Genomic DNA, 24280 nt, shown 5'->3' with positions numbered 1-24280 from the left:
TATTCTATATGCCTTTCCGGTACGGGACCGGGTTTGTACTACTCGTCTAGAATCACGTTTTGACACCTTCTGGGATAAGCTCCCATACGAGCATTCTATTCCATTGTCATCAGTATTTTTATTCCCCCCCTTTCCCCTTCTTTGTGTCTTGTAGTGTTATGTTCGTTATACTTTTTCACTTAGGTGATTTTAGTGGGCACTCTATATGTTTCTCATTTGGAGATAATAAAAGTTAAGTTTTACGTCCGTTGGCACCCTAATTACCCTTTTTTTCCCACATCATAACTCTCCAAGCGCCCAACTGACTGTTGAGAACCACAGATAGCTGAGTCTGCAGATATCTTCACACATTTTATGCCATCGGCATAGTAAGTGTACTCTAAAGATTCACAGAGTCAAGAGGAGGAAATCATCTGCACCGTGGCCAAATTTTTTTCCCAGTTTGATCCATGGCCGAACAAAGTTGGGACTGATTATAAACCAAACCCACATCAACAGATTTTAATCCAGTTGGATGAAGGAGATCCATTCGTGATGAGACTCCTCATACCTGAGGCGCCCGAGGACTGTACTCTGCTGTCAAGGCAAGAAGAGTAGGAGGGTGACTCTCAGGGTGAAGAGTGGGAGAACAGAAAGGATAAAGATGAGGTAGTAGATCACACTTGGTGTAAACCCAGAGGCATGCAGCTGGGTAGCTCAGCAGAGGAGGAGAAATACGATGAGGTTACGTAGACAGAGTTATGCAACCACGACAACTAATGCATCCCAATCTCCAAGTCTGGATGTGGACAACAGCTTTCATAGTTTTGCCTATCTTGGGTCTTTTTTTCAGACTGGCAAAAATAAAAAAAAATCCTATTAGCTGTCAACTTTTGCAAAAAAGACGAGTATAGTAAAAAAAAGAGAAAATTTCATTACTACATACATGAACTGGCACATGCACGATGAACATGCGTTAATCTGTGAATGTTATTGTGCTAAAATGTAGACTAGCAAACCTCACCAATTACTGTCCACCCCATCAATTGCATCTTCTGATTCTTCCTGTAGCTCTATAAATAATGTATAGTGTACATGTAATACAGTGATTTCCAGTGACATTATACACAGGAGCTCTGTATACAGTATTAGTGTAAAGGTAATACAGTGCTCACGAGTGACACTGTACACAGGACCTCAGTATATATTATACAGTGTATAGTGTCAGTGTAAAGATAACACACTGAGTCACCAGTGATGTCTCTAGGTGTAGTCCGTCATCTTCAGTTTTCATCTTCATCCAACACAGACCGCCATCACTTCTTCCAGCCAGGGCTCGTCTCTGCAGGAAATAACACTGTTATCTAGAGCACTGCTTGCAGAACACATTAGTTATTTTTTTCCCAACTTCTACACTACACCAGATGAAGAAATAAAGGCGACATAGTGTCACTCTGCACAGTAATAGGACGGCCCCCCTCCATTTAAAACAGTATCCTCAAAAAATAAAATAAAGTAGTAGTAAATAAGTAATAACATCCCTTACTTAGCCTCTATGATAATAATATCCCCCATCCTTGCCCCCTTTGTCTCATTCCTGGCTCCAGCCATATATTCTCCCATCCTGCTCTCATGAGCATCCATTGTGCCCCATCTTTCCCATGATCCTGCCCCATCTGTCCCATGATCCTCCCACATCAGCCCATTATCCTGCCCCATGATCCTGCCCCATCTGCCTCCATCGTATCCATCCTGCCCCATAATACTGCACCATATGTCTCCATCCTGCCCGCTGATCCTGCACAATCTGTCTCCATTTTGCCCCATATTCCTGCCCCACCTGCCACCATCCTGCTCCATATTCCTGCTCCATCTGTCTCCATCCTGCCCCATATTTCTGCTCCATCTGTCTCCATCCTGCCCCATCTGTCTCCATCCTGCCCCATATTTCTGCCCCATCTGTCTCCATCCTGCCCCATCTGTCTCCATCCAGCCCCATATTCCTGCCCTATATGTCTCCATCCTGCCCCATATTTCTGCCCCATTTGTCTCCATCCTGCCCTAAATTCCTGTCCCATCTGTCTCCATCCTGCCCCATATTCCTGCCCCATCTGTCTCCATCCTGCCCCATATTTTTGCCCCATCTGTCTCCATCCTGCCCATTATTCCTGCCCCATCTGTCTCCATCCTTCCCCATATTCCTGCCCCATCTGTCTCCATCCTGCCCCTGTGTCTCCATTCTGCCCTTGTGTCTCCATCCTGCCTCCGTGTCTCCATTCTGCCCCATGTCTCACATCCTGCCTTCTGTGTCTCCAATCCTGCCACGGTCCAGCGCCAACATTCCACCCCAGGCATTTCAAGCGCCCACTTGCTGGTGAATGACAATGACGTCATACACAGGCGACATGCTCACTGACATCAGCTGCAAGCCTCCAATTGGCAGGCGGTTTTAACTATTGCCGTGTGGGTCCGCACGGCAATAGAGTTTAACTGAATCTGCGTCTTGGACACATGTTCAGTTACTGCATCGGCAGAAGCCTGCTGCTGGTGCCCGATGACCAAAAGAGAGGGGGCCCAATGCAGCCCCCTCTGTTCTTCGGGTCCCATACGCCAGTCAGGGCAGTAATGCCCTGATGGCGGCCCTGGTTTTAATTGGGAAAACAGAGAAAACACATTTGTGGGGTAGTTCGGGGAAATAGTTAAACAGCTGCAAAACTAAATTTGCCTAGACAGCACTTTCAAGCAGGAAAAGACTAAAACTGACAAAGGCATGACGTAAGTGGTAAATCGTATGGTCCTGTGTAGGTATTTGTAGAAAAAACGAGCGAGAAAGAAAGAGAACAAATGTTGCGTGTTAAAGAAGAAATTAAGCTTATTTTTAGCCTTTGCAGCTTTCTTCTGCTCCATTACTTGGGTAAGAGAACATGTGTTGTGAAGGGAGACATGATTATAATACAGTCATTATTTCTCTATTTCTCTGTGTTTTCAGGAGTCAGAGCGGAGATTCGGCTTCTCCAACCACAATCAGTATCTGTACAATATGGGAGAAAAGTCCAATTATCATGTACAGCTTATGGATATGTGTTCGTAGACTATGAACTTGCTTGGCTCAAACACACTCCAAAAACAGGTCTGATGCACTTGGGTAAATTACACATTAATGGAGAAACTGTTACATTATCAAATTATTTTAAAAAACGATTTAAGATCACTCAAGATGTTAACAATAGAACAATCTTCCTGCATCTAAGTGATGTTCAAGTGGAAGATGCTGCTGTTTATTACTGTGCGAGGGAACCACAGTGATCTTATTACTAATCAGCTCATGCTTGTATCTTCTGTGCAGACTGGCCCATATTTCAAAACAATGACATGTCACCTAGGGGTTAAAAAGGTGCAAGAACATATTTTATATTGGTTCTTTTGGCCCAGGATTTACGACAAGGTATTGTGAGTCGTTTCCAGAGTGTCATCTTACCACAACCACCGCAAGCATCCAGAGTCCATTGGTACTGTTGCCCATTATAGGGATACCTTTAGGCTACGGTCACACTATCAGTAATTGGTCAGTATTTTACATCAGTATTTGTCAGCCAAAACCAGGAGAGGAACAATCAGAGGAAAATTATAATTGAAACATATGCATCACTTCTGTATTTATCACCCACTCCTGGTTTTGGCTTACAAATACTGATGTAAAATACTGACCGAATACTGCTATTGTGACTGTGGCCTTAGAGTTGATTGCTATGGATCTGGTGGGCCAATAGTAAAATTCGTTCGTGGCCACCAACACATATTGGTGATAGTAGATTATGCCACTCGTTACCCGGAGGCAATTCCTGTTTGCCAGAACTCGGCTACACTTATCACCCGGGAGTTGTTTGCCATGATCTGTCACCTTGTGCTACCTATGGAGATCATTACTAATCAGGTAATTCCTTTTATATCCAAGGCGGCAAAGGAACTGTGTAAGCTGCTCCAGAAAAAACAATTGCACATGTCGGTTTACCATCTGCAGACCTATGGATTAGTCGAGAGGTTTAACAAAACCCTTAAATCCATGCTAAAAAAAAAAAGTTTGTCTCCAAGGATGGGAGGAATTGGGGCATGTCACTGCCTTATTTAAGGTTTGTTATCTCACATACTTCAATGGCATGCCTCCAAGGGGATGCTGGATGTAGCCAAAGAGATTTGGGAACAGGAGCCTTCTCCCCATAAATGCATAATAGAGCAAGTAGCAAGTATGCAGGGCCAGATTGCGCTGGTTATGTCTATAGTGAATGAACATCTAGTGGATGCCCAGGCTGCGCAAACCCAAAAGGTATAATAGAAAGGTAAGCTCTAGTGATGATCGAATAGTGAAGTATTTGGCACAAATAATTTCTAGTATCTGTGTATTTGTACCAAATGTTGAATCCAATGCAAGTCAACGGGAAAGCACAATATTTTTGCTGGTCCCAACAAACAGGTCTGGTGGCATGGGAAAAAAGCTGAAATTGATTGGAAAGATCTAAAACTAAATTTTGAACAGCATGGAGAAGATGCCTGCATGCCTTTCTGACTCACATATGGTATCTGGGAATAATGTGGTCAGACTATTGCGCTGGTTTTACGGATTTTTAAAAAGACCTACTAAACAAAAAATTATTTTTAAAGGGAAAAATGCTAAGAAACATTATTTCCTTGATAATTACATGTATATAAAGAAAAATTAAAGCAAAAAAAATTATACCTCCGGTCACGGTGTGAATCGTGACAAATTGCCCTTTAGCATATGTTCACATGGAGCGCTTTGGATTTATTTTTTACTTTAACCCCTTAACGACTGCCGATACGCCTTTTAACGGCGGCAGAGAAGGGTACTTATGAGTCAGCGCTGCTTTTTTACGGCGCTGACAAATAAGAGGATCATGCCCCCCAGCATCGGAAAATCTCCGGTGGTAGCTGAGACCCTGGAGAAAATGATTTGGTTTTTACAGGCCCCAATGTTGCAATTCATGAAATAACGACGAGAACCCGAGTAACGAGTATACTCGCTCATCTCTAGAAACTAAAAGACGTGACAATGCTATGATGATGAAATTTTTAATGTTATGATTGTAAATTTTGGTTTCTGTCAAAATATTTAAACAGTCTCTACTAGGGTTGAGCGAAACGGATCGTTCATTTTCAAAAGTCGCCGACTTGAGAGAGAGAAAGAAGAAGAAGAAGAAGGAGAAGAAGAAGGAGAAGAAGGAGAAGGAGAAGGAGAAGGAGAAGGAAAAGGAAAAGGAGAAGGAGAAGGAGAAGGAGAAGGAGAAGAAGAAGAAAAAAAATCCCATTGGCTTTGCATTGGGTTTCGTGCTTCGGTCGATCCTCGACTTTTCGCCATAATCGGCCGATTTCACTCGACTCGACTTTTGAGATAGTCTCGCGAAACCCGGCTCGACCCTAAAAAAGTCAAGGTCGCTCAATCCTAGTCTCTACTGCCAAATTATGTAGCATGCAAGAATATAGCGCAACAACATCGCATGTGATCCACACAAAATCCGATTACCAAGACATATTACTATGTAGCAGTTGTTTGGTGTCTCTATTATGTCCTACTGTTTGCAAAACCAAAGGCTGCAACTTTTTGTCAAACTCCTCCGATTCCAGCCACAATTAGCTTAAAAGGAGGAGGAAATGTTTCTTTATGTATTTTGGGTAAAGCGTGGAGCACCAGACAAACCGGGGTTTCCACATACAAAAATTCTGATGAGTTAAATGAACAATCAGTACTGCCGGGTGAAGAAAAACTCACACTGTGTTAGGGCTAGCGGAACGCACCAAATAATAAAGAGGTAGATATGAGATGTGTTCGCAGCCCGGGGTCCACCGTGCAGAGATGGTACCTGCTGCTGAGTAATGGCGGATGGACATTTGCTCACACGTGGGTTAGACTTCTCCCAGTGTGAATGGAAGCGAACTCTGTTGCTTCGCAGAGTCGTCAAAATATGCTGCACCCTGTTAGCAGTCACAGGGTGCAGCTGCAAGACACTAGTGGGATCCCTATGAATCACCCACACTAAACTGGTGATAGGACGCGCTCTGACCCTCCGTGGCTTTTGAGCCAGCGCCTGAGGACGCCCTGAGTCAGATGCAGAGTCCAAGCGGGAATTCCCGCCCTACACTGACAGGCTGTCAGGAAAGAGCACTGATTGCGCAAGGTGCTGTACAGACGGGCACTGCAAAAAGGCACTGTAACGTGTGCTACATGTGCAGGCAGCACTGTCAGGCACTAGATAGCTTCCACCATTCACAAGCAGTCAATAACACAAGGAATGGGAATGATTAAGGAGCTTTCATCCATCGACAGTCATTCATCTACACACACACACACATCAAGTTTATACTAGTGCATTGGCATCCGGCCATGCAAAACCTTTTACAGCGGAAGCTCTCTGGGACCTTCCTAGTGATCCTCTCTCTCTGTGGAGGGATTGTGGAACTACTTTGATTACAAACACCTGTGGCTAAAAGGAGGAGTGGTGAGTCAGAAGGCTAATGAATACAAACTTCAAAAACCTGACCGTCACATCCAAACATAGTCTAAGTGTGAACAGGTGCAATTAAATTTTCATGTTTCACGTTTGCAGGTTTTGGCACCACAGTGTGCTGCCTTATTTATTTGACTGTATACGAGTTGGTGACTCTAGGTTCAGCACCTGTTCACACTTAGACTATGTTTGGATGTGACGGTCATTTTTTTGAAGTTTGAAACAGAGCACAGACAAAGTTCATGCAGATAAAGGCATAATGAGGAAGGTTTCTGCCAGATAAATTCATTGGACTTTTAAGCAGCTGCCAAAATACCATTATAAAGCAGCAAACAGTTATTTGAAGCTGTTTGTGCCTCTGGAGTCCCTTGAACCTCAGGGTGTAGGATCCTTCAAAGGCTTGCTGTGGTGCATAAACCTACTATTCGTCCACCCCTAAACAGTATTCACAAGCAGAAACGGTTGCAGTGGACCCAGGCATACATGAAGACTAATTTTCAAACAGTCTTGTTTACTGATGAGTGTTGAGCAACACTGAATGGTCCAGATGGATGGAGTAGTGGATGGTTGGTGGATGGCCACCATGTCCCATTAAGGCTGCGACGTCAGCAAGGAGGTGGAGGAGTCATTTTTTGGGCTGGAATTATGGGGAAACAGCTGGTAGTGTCCTTTAAGGTTCCTGAAGGTGTGAAAATGACCTCAGCAAAGTATATAGAGTTTCTGACTGACGGTTTTCTTCCTTGGTAAAAAAAAGCAGAAATGTGCCTTCAGGACCAAAATCATCTTCATGCATGACAATGCACCATCTCATGCTGTAAAGAATACCTCTGAGTCATTGGCTGCTATGGGCATAAAAGGAGATAAACTCATGGTGTTGCCACCATCTTCTCCTGACCTCAACCCTATAGAGAACCTTTGGAGTATCATCAAGCAAAAGATCTATGAGGGTAGGAGGCAGTTCACATCAAAACAGCAGCTCTGGGAGGCTATTCTGAATTCATGCAAAGAAATACAAGAATAAATTCTCCAAAAACTCACAAGTTTGATGGATGCAAGAATTGTGAAGGTGATATCAAAGAAGGGTTCCTATGTTAACATGTAACTTGGCCTGTTAGGATGTTTTGGAGTTAAATAGCTTTTTTGTTCAGTGAATGTGACCTCCTAATGCTGCAAATTCAACAAATGCGCATTTTCAGTTCTTTAAAACATATCAAATGTATAGAAATTCAACTGTGCCTAATAATTTGGAACAGTGTATTTTGAGTTTTTATTCATTTTGGAGATTATACTGTTATCATTGGGAGGTTTCTTCAATAAAATTCGATGTATAATCTAACGGGTGATGACTTTTATTAGACTAACTGTCATTTGCACCGACCATTTAGGAAAATCCGAGAAAAATATCATTTGCATAATAATTTGGAACATGGTGTAAACAGCTCACCAGCCTTTTGCTTTCGCAATTCACAGGTTGCCAGCAAATCTTTAGGTACAGTCTCCATTCAATAAAAAACAATACCAGATATTTGGGAGCAAAATAAGTCAGTCCAGCATACCAAAGGGTAAAAGGGAAAGAAAACTTTGCTCGCCAAAATATACCGAGACTGTCCATGCCTGGAGGTCAGTGGCTGTTTATTTTTTTTATTTACATAAATGTATTTATTGGAAAATTATTTGTTTATTTTTTTCTCTCTTTATTTGGGGGTTTAAAAAAAATATTTTTACACTTTGTAGGTTTTTTTTTTGTTTTTTTTTTGCTTTTTTACATTGTCCCATCCTGGGACATCACTGTATGGTGTTAAATCGCTGCAGGGTATCACATCAGCATCTGACAGGCGGGGAAGGAGACATGTCATCTCACAAGCCACCTTCCTGGTAGGCTAAAAGATAGACTGGACTGTGTTTTCTTGCACTAGCTAGTCATGGACATATACTGTAACCAGGGCCGGTTTTAGGCAAAGTGGGGCCCTATGCAAAGTTTAAAATGGGGCCCCAAATGCTAACATATTGCACATCACACAGAATCATTTTGGTTGTATTTACATGCACTGAGTTCAGGCTGCTAAATGAGTGTGACGGACAATATTGAAATCGTTCAGCGCTTGTTTCCCGGCCTCTTTCCACCATCTGAGAAAGAATGATGGGGACAGAACAATCACTAATAGATCACTAACAGATCACCATACAGTATCATGTTATCAGGAGCATATCTACAGTTTACACCGGCGATGTGCTGCCGAGAACAATGGTTTTTGTTCCGGCATAAACAATACAATCACTCAAGGAATATGCAGCATTTTGCTTGTTTAGGATTATACACCCCATAGTCCTCCACATAGTATAATGTGAAGCACAGTCCTCCATATTGTAAATTCACACCCCATAGTCCTCCATGTAATATAATACACTCAGTCCTCCATATAGAATTATACATTTCCCAGAGTCCTCCATATAGTATAATACACCATAGTCCTCCATATAGTATAATACACTCTCTATAGTCCTCCATATAACATAATACACTCAGTCCTCCATATAGTATTATACACTTCCCATAGTCCTCCATATAGTATAGTACACTCCCCATAGTCCTCTACATAGTATGATACATTCTCTATAGTCCTCCATATTGTAAAATGCACACTTCATAGTCCTCCATATAATATAATACACTCAGTCCTACATATAGTATTATACATTTACCATAGTCCTCCATATAGTATAATACACTTCTCATAGTCCTCCATATAGTATAATACACTCCTCATACTCCTCCATATATTAAAATACACCGCTCAGTCCTCCACATAGTATAATACTCTCCTCATAGTGCTCCATATAGTATAATGAACCGCCATAGTCATCCATGTAGTACAATTCACATCCCATAGTATAATGCACCCCATAGTTCTTCAAATAGTATAATGCATTCCCCATAGTCCTCAATATAGTATAATGCAGTCCACATATAGTATAAGGCAGCTACCCCATAGAGCATAATGCAGCCACCCCACAGAGTATAATGGTATAATGCAACCCCACATAGAATATAATGCAGCCCCCCTCATATAGTATAATGTAGCCTCCTCATAAAGTATGATGCAATCACCCCTCATAAAATATAAATATCATACAGCCCCCATAGAATATAATGTAGCCCCATCAAAGAGTATGATGCAATCCTCCCTCATAATATCTAATACAGCCCCCATAGGATATAATGTATCCCCCCATAGAATATAATGCAGCCCACCTCCACATAGTATATAATGTAGCTCCCATAGAATATAATGTACCCCATAGTATATAACACAGCCTCCTCCATAGAATATAATGTATAATGTACCCCCCATAGTATATAACACAGCCACATAGTATATAACACAGCCTCCCCATAGATTATAATGTTTAATGTACCCCCATAGTATATAACACAGTTTCCCTATAGAACATAATATACCCCAATACTATATAACACAGCCTCCCCCATAGAATATAATATACCCCAATAGAATATAACACAGCCTCACCCATAGAATATAACATACCTCCCATAGTATATAACACAGCCTCCCCATAGAATATAATATACCCCCATAGTATATAATGCAGCCTCCCACATAGAATATAATATACCCTCCATAGTATATAACCCAGCCTCCCCCATAGAACATAATATACTCCCCCAATAGTATATAACACAGCCACATAGTACATAACACCGCCTCCCCCATAGAATATAATATACCCCCAATAGTATATAGCACAGCCCACATAGTATATAACAGTCTCATAGTATATAACACAGACCTCATAGTATATAATACAGCCCGCACAATATATAGAACAGCTCGCACAGCATACAACACAGCCCGCACAGTATATAGCACAGGCCGCACAGCCCGCACAGTATATAGCACAGCCCACATAGTATATAGCACAGCCCGCATAGTATATAACTCAGCCAGCACAGTGTATAGCACAGCCAGTGTCACAGGGCTACCGCGACAGAGAGGTTCCAGAGAACCGCCACACTCTGGGCCTCATTCACACACAGTGAACAGAAGCTCTTCACCTGTATTCTGACCTGGCTGCATTGTGCCCACAGTGCAGGAGTTAACCTTATTGCTGAGTTGCTGAGAGCTGGGTCTTTCAGCTGAAGTGGTTTTTGTAATCTGATCCTCTATATAGACCCAGTCCTGACTTCAGCTATTGTCAGTGATCAGTTCTACTGCCTGGCTTGGAGGTTGAAGGAGCTTAGTGTTGGAGTTGGAGGTTTATTTACAGAGATTGGTGTCTGCTGTTTTGGTTGCATGTTAAACCTGTTTTCCTTCCTAGTTTATTCCTTCTCTTCCCTTCTCTGTGTTTCCTCTGTGGTTGTGTGAGCATTTGGTGAGTTTGAGACTTTTAGTTACCTTGTCTGTATACCCTGTTACTTGTTGTATTGTTACACTGGTGCAGTCCACCTCGCTTGGGGGGAGAAGGGGCCACTTATAGGGTCTGCACAGGAGACAGGGATACGCTGGCGGCTCAGGTCTCCTAACCATCATAGGTACCCCTGAGATAAGGGAAAGCCAGGGCCCCATTATAGTGGCAGGGACAGGTGCGGGTCCCAGTACGCCGTCCTGCCCCTTTATCACCCTTAACGGGGTGACGGCAAGCATAGTATATAGCACAGCCTGCATAGTATATAGAAAAGCCTGCACAGTATATAGTACAGCCCGCATAGTATATAGCACAGCCCGCATCCTCTGCTGAGAATGGCCCCACCGTCCAGTACTCACTGTTATAGTGAAAAAAAAGAAAAAAACACACACTCCTCACCTCTCCTTGTGCCACACTGCTACCTGCTCCTGTTTAAGCGGCTGCACTGCCTGGCACACACTGAGCGCGCGAGTGTCATCGTGCACCCGCTGTGTCAGAGGCAGAGCGGGGAATGATGGGAGAGTGAGCGTCAGCTGATGCTCTCTCCTCCATCATTGCTTTGAACTGTACCAGCAGACGCCAGTATAGTTCAATGCGGCGGCGGGTTGGCCCCCTGCCTGACAGGGGTGCCATAGCGGCTGCGTGATGTGCCGCTAGCTGGGGGCCCCTAGGGGAACAAGGGCCCTAGGCAGCTGCCTGGTCTGCCTGCCCCTAACGCCAGTCCTAACTGTAACAGTTCAAATTTCAAAAACCTGACCTGCACATCCAAACATAGACTGAGTGTGAACAGGTGCTGAACCCAGAGTCGCCAACTCGTATATAGTTAAGTAAAAAGGGCAGTACACTGCAGCGCCAAAACATGCAAACTTGAAAACACGAAATCTGAACTGCATCACTGCACTAGAAATATGAAAAATGAGAGCTTTTAGCGCATAAAAATGGCCATATTTATGTGTACCTCGTAGCCACTTTACGGCATCTCTCTTATACGAGGTCCTACGCTTGACCTACCTCATTGAGAATAAACGTCTCCATCTGAACGGGTACATGTGAAACCTCTTCTTGGACTCAAATTCTCACTCTCTGTGGAGGGGTATTAGACCTACTATAATTAAAACACCTGTGGCTAGGAGGCGGGAGTGCATGATCAGAAGGCTAGAGAATACATTTCAAAAACCTGACCTGCACATCCAAACATAGACTGAGTGTGAACAGGTGCTGAACCCAGAGTCGCCAACTCGTATATAGTTAAGTAAAAAGGGCAGCACACTGCAGCGCCAAAACATGCAAACTTGAAAACACGAAATCTGAACTGCATCACTGCACTAGAAATATGAAAAATGAGAGCTTTTAGCGCATAAAAATGGCCATATTTATGTGTACCTCGTAGCCACTTTACGGCATCTCTCTTATACGAGGTCCTACGCTTGACCTACCTCATTTGAGTCCAAGAAGAGGTTTCACATGTACCCGTTCAGATGGAGACATTTATTCTCAATGAGGTAGGTCAAGCGTAGGACCTCGTATAAGAGAGATGCCGTAAAGTGGCTACGAGGTACACATAAATATGGCCATTTTTATGCGCTAAAAGCTCTCATTTTTCATATTTCTAGTGCAGTGATGCAGTTCAGATTTCGTGTTTTCAAGTTTGCATGTTTTGGCGCTGCAGTGTGCTGCCCTTTTTACTTAACTATATACGAGTTGGCGACTCTGGGTTCAGCACCTGTTCACACTCAGTCTATGTTTGGATGTGCAGGTCAGGTTTTTGAAATGTATTCTCTAGCCTTCTGATCGTGCACTCCCGCCTCCTAGCAACAGGTGTTTTAATTATAGTAGGTCTAATACCCCTCCACAGAGAGTGAGAATTTGAGTCCAAGACGAGGTTTCACATGTACCCGTTCAGATGGAGACGTTTATTCTCAATGAGGTAGGTCAAGCGTAGGACCTCGTATAAGAGAGATGCCGTAAAGTGGCTACGAGGTACACATAAATATGGCCATTTTTATGCGCTAAAAGCTCTCATTTTTCATATTTCTAGTGCAGTGATGCAGTTCAGATTTCGTGTTTTCAAGTTTGCATGTTTTGGCGCTGCAGTGTGCTGCCCTTTTTACTTAACTATATACGAGTTGGCGACTCTGGGTTCAGCACCTGTTCACACTCAGTCTATGTTTGGATGTGCAGGTCAGGTTTTTGAAATGTATTCTCTAGCCTTCTGATCGTGCACTCCCGCCTCCTAGCAACAGGTGTTTTAATTATAGTAGGTCTAATACCCCTCCACAGAGAGTGAGAATTTGAGTCCAAGAAGAGGTTTCACATGTACCTGTTCAGATGGAGACGTTTATTCTCAATGAGGTAGGTCAAGCGTAGGACCTCGTATAAGAGAGATGCCGTAAAGTGGCTACGAGGTACACATAAATATGGCCATTTTTATGCGCTAAAAGCTCTCATTTTTCATATTTCTAACTGTAACAGTGACCTTCTAACATCAAGATTGTGAAACTTCCTCTCCCCCGAATTCCTAGGGTTATTACAGAAGGAAGGTAGGACAATCTCCTGACTCCGATGAAATTTTAATGCCACTTTAGGAAGATAAGCTGGATTGGGTCTTAACACGAATCTATCCTCATTAGTGATGGGTGAGCGCTAAAATGCTCGGGTGCTCGTTGCTTGGGTCAAGCAAATTGAAATTTTTCCAGCTGCCCCCCGGCGGTCTGCAGAGGGACTAGGAATTGAGGAAATAGATGGGACAGTGCTCAAATAACATGGGAACAGCATAGGGAAGACCCCCTGGAGGCATTTCTGACTCCTAGGTCACTGCTTTGAACAATGTTGAAAAAATGACTTACGCCACTTTTACAGACTCACAATAAAACATACAAAAACTAAACCAAAATGGATTTTCATGGGAAATATGTTAAGGAACATCCTTTCCAGGGTAATGACTTGTATGTAAGGCAAAATAAATAACCAAAAACAAAAATGCTCCTCCACACCTTGGGTTATGTTCACACTTAGGCTAAGTTCACACATCAGGTTTTTGCCATCAGCACAATCTGGCGAAACATTTCATCTGTTTTTTGCCGCATCCATCAAAATGATTTTTCCAGCGGATGAAGAAAACGTATAGAGGGAGAAAACGTACAGAGGAACGTTTTTTCTATCCGGCGAAAACACACAAAGCCACACACACAGCGATAAACTGATGAAACGTGAGGTAAAATGAGTGAATCCGGCTTCCGATTCTGGTATTTTTACACTGAGCATGCCCCGTAGCTTCGTTTTCCATTCTGGAGTCTCTCTCTCTAGTCCAAACTCTATGCCCGATAAACAATAACAGATCCAACAAAACAACCCGGATCCGGCGCATCAGTTTTTCACAATTTGCATCGGATCCGTTTTTTAAAAAAATTCACTGGATTATGCCTGAAGGCAAAGAACTGATGTGTGAAAGTCGCCTTAGCATTTTTTTATGCATTTTTGAACTTTAGCATTGCTTTCAACCAAGACAAATGCATTCACTGGGAAATGCCATTTTAACATTTTACAACCTTATCTGGCCATTTGGTGCATGACACATCATCAGACACATCCTGTTTCATTTATGAAGGAGGAACTCTGAAAGTCACAAAACTTATTTTTATAGGGCCATCAGGCGGCCTTTAATGTTCTTAAAGGGCCAGCAGTCCACCCTCATTATTCTTAGAGAGCCATCAGCCAGCTATGCTTTGCTGTTCTCATTAGTAAACAGTGGGTTTCCTACACTGTTATTGCGTATGCAGTGAGTGGCAGGGCTGTCACTAATTCGATCACCAAGCCGCAAAAAGTGGACTTGAAAATGCTCCAAAAAATTTAAAAACAGCAAAATAAAGGCAGAGATGTTTACCTGCCCAGTCCTCCAGACAGGATGCAGTGGGCCCATTTAACACAGATGCAAAAATTACGATGAGACAACCACTCACAGCCTGCCAAGGTGGTTGTTTGGCATATTAATGCACAAAAAAGGTCTGCATGCAGCGCTGTTCAAACACAGGCGATGCAGAGCATCTAGCTTACAGCCTATTGGTGACGCCCATACTATTACATTAGACGGGCTACCCAGTGCTATACAATTCTATCACTAAGCAGCAAAAAGAGGACTTTAAAATCCTCCAAAAAAACTAGGAATAAAAAGGCAGAGATGTTTACGTGCCCAACCCCCAGACAAAAGCAGGATGCAGTGGACCCATTTAACACAGGTGCAAAAATGCCTGCCAATCCATGGAGGGGTGGTTGTTTGGCATATTAAAGCACAAAAAAGGTCCGTATGCGGTGCTGTTCACACACAGGCGATGCAGAGCATCTGGCTTACAGCCTATTTGTGATGTCCATACTATTAGATTAGGCGAGCTGCCCAGTGCTATCCAAAATGCATCCCATGTGAACAGACACCACAGTTTACAGACCAAAATGGGCCCAACTGCTCCCTGAAAAATAAAGTGCAAAAAGTGCAAAAAACACATACAAAAGTATGTAAGATATTAGTTGATATTATGGCTGCCCAAAATTTGGACGCATCCCAATGCCCCTTTGAAGACACGTACAGGAGGGCCTCCTGAAAACAATGTTCCCATTATTAGGAAGTGTGTCTCTGATAGTATATTCCTATGCAGTGAATGCAAGGGCTGCCAAAAATTTGGAGGCTCTCGAATGCCCCTTTAAAGAGACATAGAGGAGTGCTTCATGAAAAAATGTCCCCATTATTAGGAATTGGGTCTCCCATTGTGCTTGCCTATGCAGTGAATGCAAGGGATGCCAAAAATTTGGAGGCACTCCAATGCCCCTTTGAAGAGACGTAGAGGAGGGCCTCATGGAAAAATGTTCCCATTATTAGGAAGTGGGTCTCCCATAGTGTTTGCCTATATCCACTCTGACAGAATGCTAGTGGCAGGGCAGTACAGGACCTCCAAGGTATAGAGAGCCAGTTCATGCCACGTGTCCAGCTTGGATACCCAATAATTATAAGGCACAGAGGAATCACAGTGGACGTTGGTACAGTCAGCAGGGAGAGTACACCATGATTCAGGGCCTGTGCGATGGAAAGGTCTGAGAGAACTCTCCCAGAATTTTGACAGTGTTCCCCTGCTGGTTTGATTTTGTGTCTCTCTCGCCTGTACTCCTTGGCTGTCCAACGAACTGTGACCTCTGCCACCAGCGCTTTCAGATGGGAATGTTTCTAATAATTCCGCAACAAGGGCCTTCTGGTACTGCCCCATTTTAGTAGATCTGTCAGCCTCGGGAATAAGAAATAGAAAGTTCTTCTTGCAGCGTAGATCTAGAAGTGTCACCAACAAGTAATGACTGTCACCCAAAATTTTGAGAACATGAGGGTCATGGGAAAGGCAAGACTTCCGTGTCCTCACAAGAGGATGACTGCCCATTATCTCCTCCTCCTCCTGTCCTCAGGCCATCCATGCTGAACAGACAGTATGACAGTTGTGGAGGTAGTATCGTCTATAGCTCATGAAACTAGCTCCTGTTCTACCGCCTCCTCCTCTTTCTCATTGTCACCCAATCCACATTGGGATGAGATAACACTGGGCTGTGTGTAATCACCCTGTATGGTTCCGTGCTCTGTCTCATCATGCTCCGCCTGCATTGCATCCTCATTGATTGTGAGCAGAGAGCATTTCAGAACACAGAGAAGCGGGATGGTGACACTAATTAGGGCGTCATCACCGCTCATGATCTTGGTGGAGTCCTCAAAGTTTTGGAGGATGGTACATATGTATGACATCCATGTCCACTCTTGAGGTCTTATGTGTGGAGTCTGAACAGAATAATAATGGCCTTGTTGATGCTGGTAGTCAACAACTGCCCTCTTCTGCTCACAAATCCTTTCCAACCTCTGCAGTGTAGAATTCCAACATGAGGACATCACACACCAGTCAGTGAGCCGGAAGCTGCAAACTTTCTTCATGTTGGTGTTACAGGGAATGGTTGCCCGCCTTCAGTCTGCAGTCACCACACTGCTTCTTTCTGCCTGTTTGGGTGCTAAGCCTACCTCCCCCTGTGTGCTGCTGTCCTAGCTCTGCATGTCCTCCTGCCAGCTTGGGTCAGTTACTATATCATCCACCTCCTCATCTTTCACTTCTGCACCCTAGTCCTCCTACTGACTTTCTGGCAATTGTGTCTCATCATCGTACTTTTAACAGCAAACTGGTGTCAATAACTTCGCTAACACACTGCAACAAAATTGAAATAGAGGGCAGAAATGGCAGAATTTTGAGCGCAGTTATATGTGTTCCTTGTGATGGACAAACCACAGTTTTATATACGTAGCTGGCCTGTAGATAAATATTTTTAACAGCAAACTAGTGTCAGTGTAAGGAGGAGAACCGTGCCGCAGGTACCTGTACCAACAGGGTCTGGAACTGTTGAGGCTTCCTCTCCTGTTGCCCGGGTGGAAGAATAAGGAGCAGGACCGACCTCTTGACTCGGGTAGGAGGGTGAATATAAAAAGCAAAGTGCGCGCAGTGGCAAGCAGTTTGGTATGAATCCGCAGCAGTGTGCAGCCGGGTGAACAGCGTTCTCTGTCCTCTGAGCACCGGCGCCGTGATGGGCTGCGTTGTTAGGACCCCGCCTCCTCTAGTGGGTCCCCTGACAGTGACAGAAGAGCTTTGCACCCCATAGCTGCGATAGACAGAAGTGCCGTGTGCTCTGTGACTGTGAGTACCATGCCCATGTAGAAGAGAGGAGGCCGAGCATCGGACAGACGTTTGATGCTTACCCTGCCATTTGCTTCCTGCCGATTTCCTTCTGACTTGGAGAGTGCCATGGCCTTGAGGGATTCGACCGCTCGTGTTTATGCAGTAGTGGCTCAGTGGAAGGTACCAGAGACCAACTGCTGCCGCCAGAAGATGGACCATCTCTTATAGGACCCTATCCCAGGACATCACCCATCCATTGCTGCTTCTTCAACCCTCTACTGAATCATCTGTTACAGAGGACCATACAGGACATGATAAGTTCTTACATTGAACTTCAACTATTTAACTGTCCCTTACCATTTTACCCTTAACCTCCCTGCGAGGAGTGAATACCCTGTTTATTAATTTACAGAAAAATCGATGAATCCAGCAGGAATGTAGTAAAATCCCTAAATGTATTTCTTCATTTTTTTTTAAAAAAAGGAAAGGGTTGTATCTTATGGTAGACCACTTGTAAATAAGTATAATTTCTTACAGCATTATGCACACAGACCACATCTCAGTACTAATGCTTTCTGGCTGATGTTTTGGTCACTTTTCAATGTTGGTTGTGCTTTCACATTCGTGATAGCATGAGACAGACTCTAAAACCCACACAAGTGGGTCAGGTAGTGCAGCTCATCCAGGATGGAACATCAATGCGAGCTGTGGCAAGAAGGTTTGCTATGTCTGTTAGCGTAGTGTCCAGAGTCTGGAGGCACTACCAGGAGTTAGGCCAGTACATCAGGAGATGTGGGGAGGGCCGTAGGAGGGCAACAACCCAGCAGCACAACCGCTACCTCAGCCTTTGTGCAAGGAGGAACAGGAGGAGCACTGCCAGAGCCCTGCAAAATGACCTCCAGCAGGCCACAAATGTGCATGTCTCGTCTGTACAAACAGTTAGAAACTGACTCCATGAGGATGGTCTGAGTGCCTGATGTCAACAGATCGGGGTTGTGCTCACAGCCAAACACCGTGCAGGATGCTTGGCATTTGCCACAGAACACCAGGATTGGCAAATTCTCCATTGGCGCCTTGTGCTCTTCACAGATGAAAGCAGGTTCAGACTGAGCACATGTGGCAGATGTGACAGAGTTTGGAGACTTCATGGAGAGTGATCTTCTGCCTGAAACATCCTGCAGCATGACCTGTTTGGCAGTGGGTCAGTAATGGTGTGGGCTGGAGATTCCTTGGAGGGCCGCACAGCCCTCCATGTGCTCGCCAGAGGTAGCCTGACTGCCATTAGGTACCGACATGATATCCTCAGACCCCTTGTGAGACAATATGCTGGTGCGGTTGGCCCTGGGTTCCTCCTAATGCAGGACAATGCCAGACCTCATGTGGCTGGAGTGTGTCAGCAGTTCCTGCAAGATGAAGGCATTGAAGCTATTGACTGGCCCGCCCATTCCCCAGACCTGAATCCGATTGAACACATCTGAGACATCATGTCTTGCAGCATCCACCAAAATCACGTCGCACCACAGACTGTCCAGGAGTTGGCGGATGCTTTAGTCCAGGTCTGGGAGGAGATCCCCCAGGAGACCATCCGCCACCTCATCAGGAGCATGCCCAGGCATTGTATGGAGATGACCTCGTGCAGGCCACACACACTACTTAACATCATTTCCTTGTCTTGAAGCATTTCCACTGAAGTTGGATCAGCCTATAACTTCATTTTCAACTTTGATTTTGAGCATCATTCCAACTCCAGACCTCTGTGGGATAATATTATTTACATTGATAATTTTTAGGTTTTATTGTTCTCAACACATTCCACTATGTAATGAATAAAGATTTACAACTGGAATATTTAATTCAGTCATATCTAGGATGTGGGATTTTAGTGTTCCCTTTATTTTTTTGAGCAGTGTATATTGTTAACCCTTACTCTGCCTCCAGTCTGTCACTGCATCCCGCAACTTGCTTACACTTGTCGTAGTCGACAGATTGCAGTCCACAAACACAGAGATGGCATACCAAGCAGCCGGGAGTATCCCAAGGGCCAGCTTGCCACTGGGGGCCATGCTCAGTAATCTCCCTAAGTTTACAGGGAGCAATTTATTGCTATGGGACTGGTCCGAGCAGGTCAAAGGCATGGTAGGGATGAACCCCATGACCCCCGCTATGCATTCAGAGATTGCTGTGATGGCCCTAGATGGGGAAGCCAGATGTTCGGTTATGTTTCAGCCCCCACATGAGTGGAACACGTTCACTAAAGTGCTACAAATCATGGAAGAGATGCATGGGGACCCCACAGCTCTTGGTGAATTGCGAATGCACTTGTTTAGCCGTATCCAAAAGGAGGGGGAATCTGTGACCCAATATATGAACATCCTGCAGGAGATCCATGATATTATCGCTAAACGGGATGACGTGGTTGTGGGTCTCCCTGATGTGATTTTGAAGGATCAGCTAGTGGCAGGCCTAAGAGATGCGCTGCTTAAACAGGGCAAGCGAGAGCGGTTGTGAGCTAACTCACGTATGTTCTTTCTAAAAGTCAGGGCAGAAGTGCACAAGCAAGAGCAGGGGATAGCAGCCTTGACGGGGAAGATCCGGAGCGGGGAGGTGCTCTTTCCACCCGAAGTTGAACCAGGTTGGGCTGGAGAAATCCAGAAAGAAATTCAGGATATGCATGATGAGTGGTCAGGCTTGAGAAGAGCCCCCTGGAGAGGTCGAACTCATCTAGAGACAGGACCAATCCCGAGTCTCATCCATGTATGGGGCAATCCCTAACAGAGAGGTCTTCGATTTACTTTAGATGCGGGGACACTGGACTTTATGCCCGAAGGTGCGCCAGGCGAGGTAGGCCTCTTACTCTCCGGCCGATAAACTAGTGGGCTCCGTGGCTGGAGGACGCCACCCGGAGCCTGAACAGCCAAGAATGAGAGAAGGAAGTCACGCAAGTTTGGTTTCCCTGAGCCCTCTTGTATGGGCTGAAATGGATGGTTGGGCCGTTCGCCGTCTGGTGGACACTGGCTCCCAAGTGACTACCATGCCAGAAAAGTACTTCAGACATCGGTTTTCAGAGGCGACACAGCCCAAATGTGGCCCAGTGATTAAGTTGATGGCAGCCAACCAGTTGCCCATCCCGGTCGCAGGGTTGGTCTGGATGCAGGTTACCAAGTGTGGCATGTAGATGATGATGTAGTCCCAGAAAGGAATCGTGTTAACCACTGAAGACTCCGGCAATGTCCCCACCGTGACTTTGGGGATGAATGTACTAAAAGAACTTGGAACCCTTCTGATCAGCGAGTCAGTGGAAGCGATTCTTGACCGATGGAGCCCCCAAACTCCCCAGAGACAAGTGTTTCAACAGCTGATACGAGTTGCCCAATCTCAAGAGTAGTGTTGAGCGATACCGTCCGATACTTGAAAGTATCGGTATCGGATAGTATCGGCCGATACCCGAAAAATATCGGATATCGCCGATACCGATATCCGATACCAATACAAGTCAATGGGACATCAAGTATCGGAATGTATCCTCATGGATCCCAGGGTCTGAAGAAGAGGAAACATATTAAAGTGTAAAATAAAGAATTAAAATAAAAAATATTGTTATATTCACCTCTCCGGCGGCCCCTGGACATCTGATTGGTCGCGTGCCGCCCATGTGACCGCCACGCGACCAATCAGAAGCCGCGACGTCATTCCTCAGGTCCTAAAAGGCGCTCATTCTAGGACTTTAGCTGAGGAATGACGTCGCGGCTTCTGATTGGTCGCGTGGCGGTCACATGGGCGGCACGCGACCAATCAGAAGCCGGGACGTCATACCACAGGTCCTAAAGGCGCGCATTTTGAAGAAAGAAGCCGTGCCGGACGCCGGTTCCTCGCGCAGATGTCCAGGGGCCGCCGGAGAGGTGAATATAACAATATTTTTTATTTTAATTCTTTATTTTACACTTCCGATACCGATACCCGATATCACAAAAATATCGGATCTCGGTATCGGAATTCCGATACCGCAAGTATCGGCCGATACCCGATACTTGCGGTATCGGAATGCTCAACACTACTCAAGAGACATCCAGTACAGGGAAGATCTTGGGGAAAGTGATAGTCCCCACCGCTGCTAAACTCGTTCTACCACCTGGTCAGACTGTGCTCACGCTGCCCATGCAGGCCTGCCCAATGCTTGAGGGAGTGGAAGTCCAGATTGAACCCACCTTAGTGGATCACATGCCCCCAGGACTTCTCATTGCTCAAACTGTAGCTATAGTCCATGACGGTAATGTGGTGGTGCGGTGTGTTAACCTGGGAGAAGACAGCTTCACTCTCTCACCCAAGAGTGAAGTGACACAGGTGCCAGTTAGCGGTGAGGTATAGAGATCCATGTGCTGTAGCTGTGACCCTGACTCCAGAGTACTTGTCCGGAAGCATGAAAGTGGGGTGTTGAATCCAGGAACAATTGCAAGCTAAACTGTTGGGGGTCTCCCCACAACAGGTACAGCGAGTGGAGGCTGTGCTAGAGCGTTACCAAAACATCTTCGCCCGTCATGAGGATGACTTCGGATGCACTACAGCCATAACTCATGAGATACCCACAGGAAGTGCCGCACCGATCTGGGAGAGATACCGTCATATCCCACCTCAGATGTATCAGGAGGTGAAAGAAATGTTGTCGCATATGTTGCAGAGTGGAGTCATTCAGGAGAGTCAAAGTCCGTGGGCAGCTCCCATTGTGTTGATGTGGAAGGACGGGACCCTGCATTTCTGCCTCGATTATAGGTGGCTGAACGCCTGCACGGTGCGAGATTTGTATCCCTTGCCCTGAGTTGAAGAGTTGTTGTCTTCCTTGGGGAAAGCAAAGTACTTCTCGTCCCTAGATCTAGCCAGCGGATATTGGCAGGTGCCCATGGCTGAACATGATAAATCGAAGACGGCGTTTATTCTACCCATGGGATTGTTTGAATTCAATTGGTTGCCCTTCGGTCTTTTCAACACCCCTGGGACCTTTCAGTGACTAATGGAAAGATATCTGGGAGACCTGAACGTCAAAGCTACTTTTATTAATCTGGAGGACATTGTTGTCTATGCGGCTTCTTTTGAGGAACATCTCTAGTGACTGGATAAAGTGCTGAACGGACTGCAGAAACACAGCCTGATAGTAAAGCCCCAAAAGTGTCACCTCTTTGATAAACAAATTGAATATCTGGAGCACATTTTGTCTGGCGAGAGGGTGCGGCCTGCCTGAGAAAAGATAGCAGCAGTGCAGGACTGGCCTACCCCAAAGACTGTGAAAGATGTCCGAGCTTTTCTGGGACATACCGGATACTATTGGTGGTTCGTGAAGAATTTCACACCTATAGCTAATCCGCTGCTGGAGTTGTTGAAAGGAGTGCAGTCTGGTGCAAAGAATCGGATCATCCAGAAAAAAGCCTTCTGAGCCCTGAAGATGGCCCTGACAGAAGGACCTGTTCTCTCCTCTGCTGACTTCTCGCAACCCTTCTTCCTTCACACTGATGGAAGCCTACATGGGCTACGAGCTGTATTGTCACAGATGCAGGACAGAAAAGAGCGGGTGATTGCTTATGCAAGACGTTCTCTCCATGACTCTGAGCGGAATGCAGATAACTACTGTTCTTTCAAGCTAGAACTACTGGCTCTAGTGTCAGGGTCCGAAGTCTTGCTATGCACCAACAACAATCCTCTGGCCCACCTGGAAAATGCGAATCTGGAAGCCTTTAAGCAAAGATGGGTGGCCTTTATGGCAAAATACCGATACAAGATCACATATCAAAGAGGACCTGAGAATACATATGCCGATGCAGTGTCCAGAGTGACTCACGAACGGCCTGGACCCAACTGAAATGAAGAGCTGGAGGCATAAGAGATCCTTGGGTTCTGGAATCCCACCAGGATGTTGGCGGCAACACAGGAACAGATTACAGAGGCGTCGGGGGAACACATTCTTGGATGACCTGGTGATGATTGGGTGCAGCTCCAGCAGGAAAATCGGGAACTCACTCAATTGAGAAAGTGGGTGACATTGAAGCAGCTTCCCAGCTGAAGTGAGAGAGATGCCCTGTGCCCGGGAACACTGCAGATCCTCTGGCAGTGGGATAGACTCCAATTAGAAGATGGCTTGTTGCATCGGAAGGTGCAGTTAGTGTGAGAGTTGGACGTCACTTAGCAAGTAGTGCTCCCACAAAATGTGATAAGTGAGATGGTCATGGAGGCCCATGAGAGAGGGGCCCACTTTTGCCCAGAGAAAACATTCCGGTGGCTGCAGAAGTTGGTCTATTATCCTCGTCTGAAGACTGCGGTAGAGGAATAGTGTCGACAATGCCGAAGTTGTGAATTGGCCAAACTTCCTGAGCAAAGGGCCCCTACACAGACCGTCGTGATCTCCACGCTTTTAGAATTTTTAATGACCAGCTACTTGACCGTAGGCCCCGCTCATCTCAGATATAAACATTGCCTGGTGATGACTGACCACTTTACGAAGTTCACTGTGGTGACTCCAACCAGGGATCAGACGGCTGAGTCAGCTGTGCAGGCCATTTGACGTGATTTTATCCAGGTCTACGGTTGCCCAAAAAGAATTCATTCCGATCAAGACGCCTGCTTTCAAGGTCAAGTGATGGATGAGCTTCACCACCTGTATCGGATTGAAAAGTCCCGGACCAC

The sequence above is a fragment of the Ranitomeya imitator genome, chromosome 1 (genome assembly GCF_032444005.1).
Source record: "Ranitomeya imitator isolate aRanImi1 chromosome 1, aRanImi1.pri, whole genome shotgun sequence".
NCBI lineage: Eukaryota > Metazoa > Chordata > Amphibia > Anura > Dendrobatidae > Ranitomeya > Ranitomeya imitator.
Note: the sequence above shows the minus strand (reverse complement) of the source record.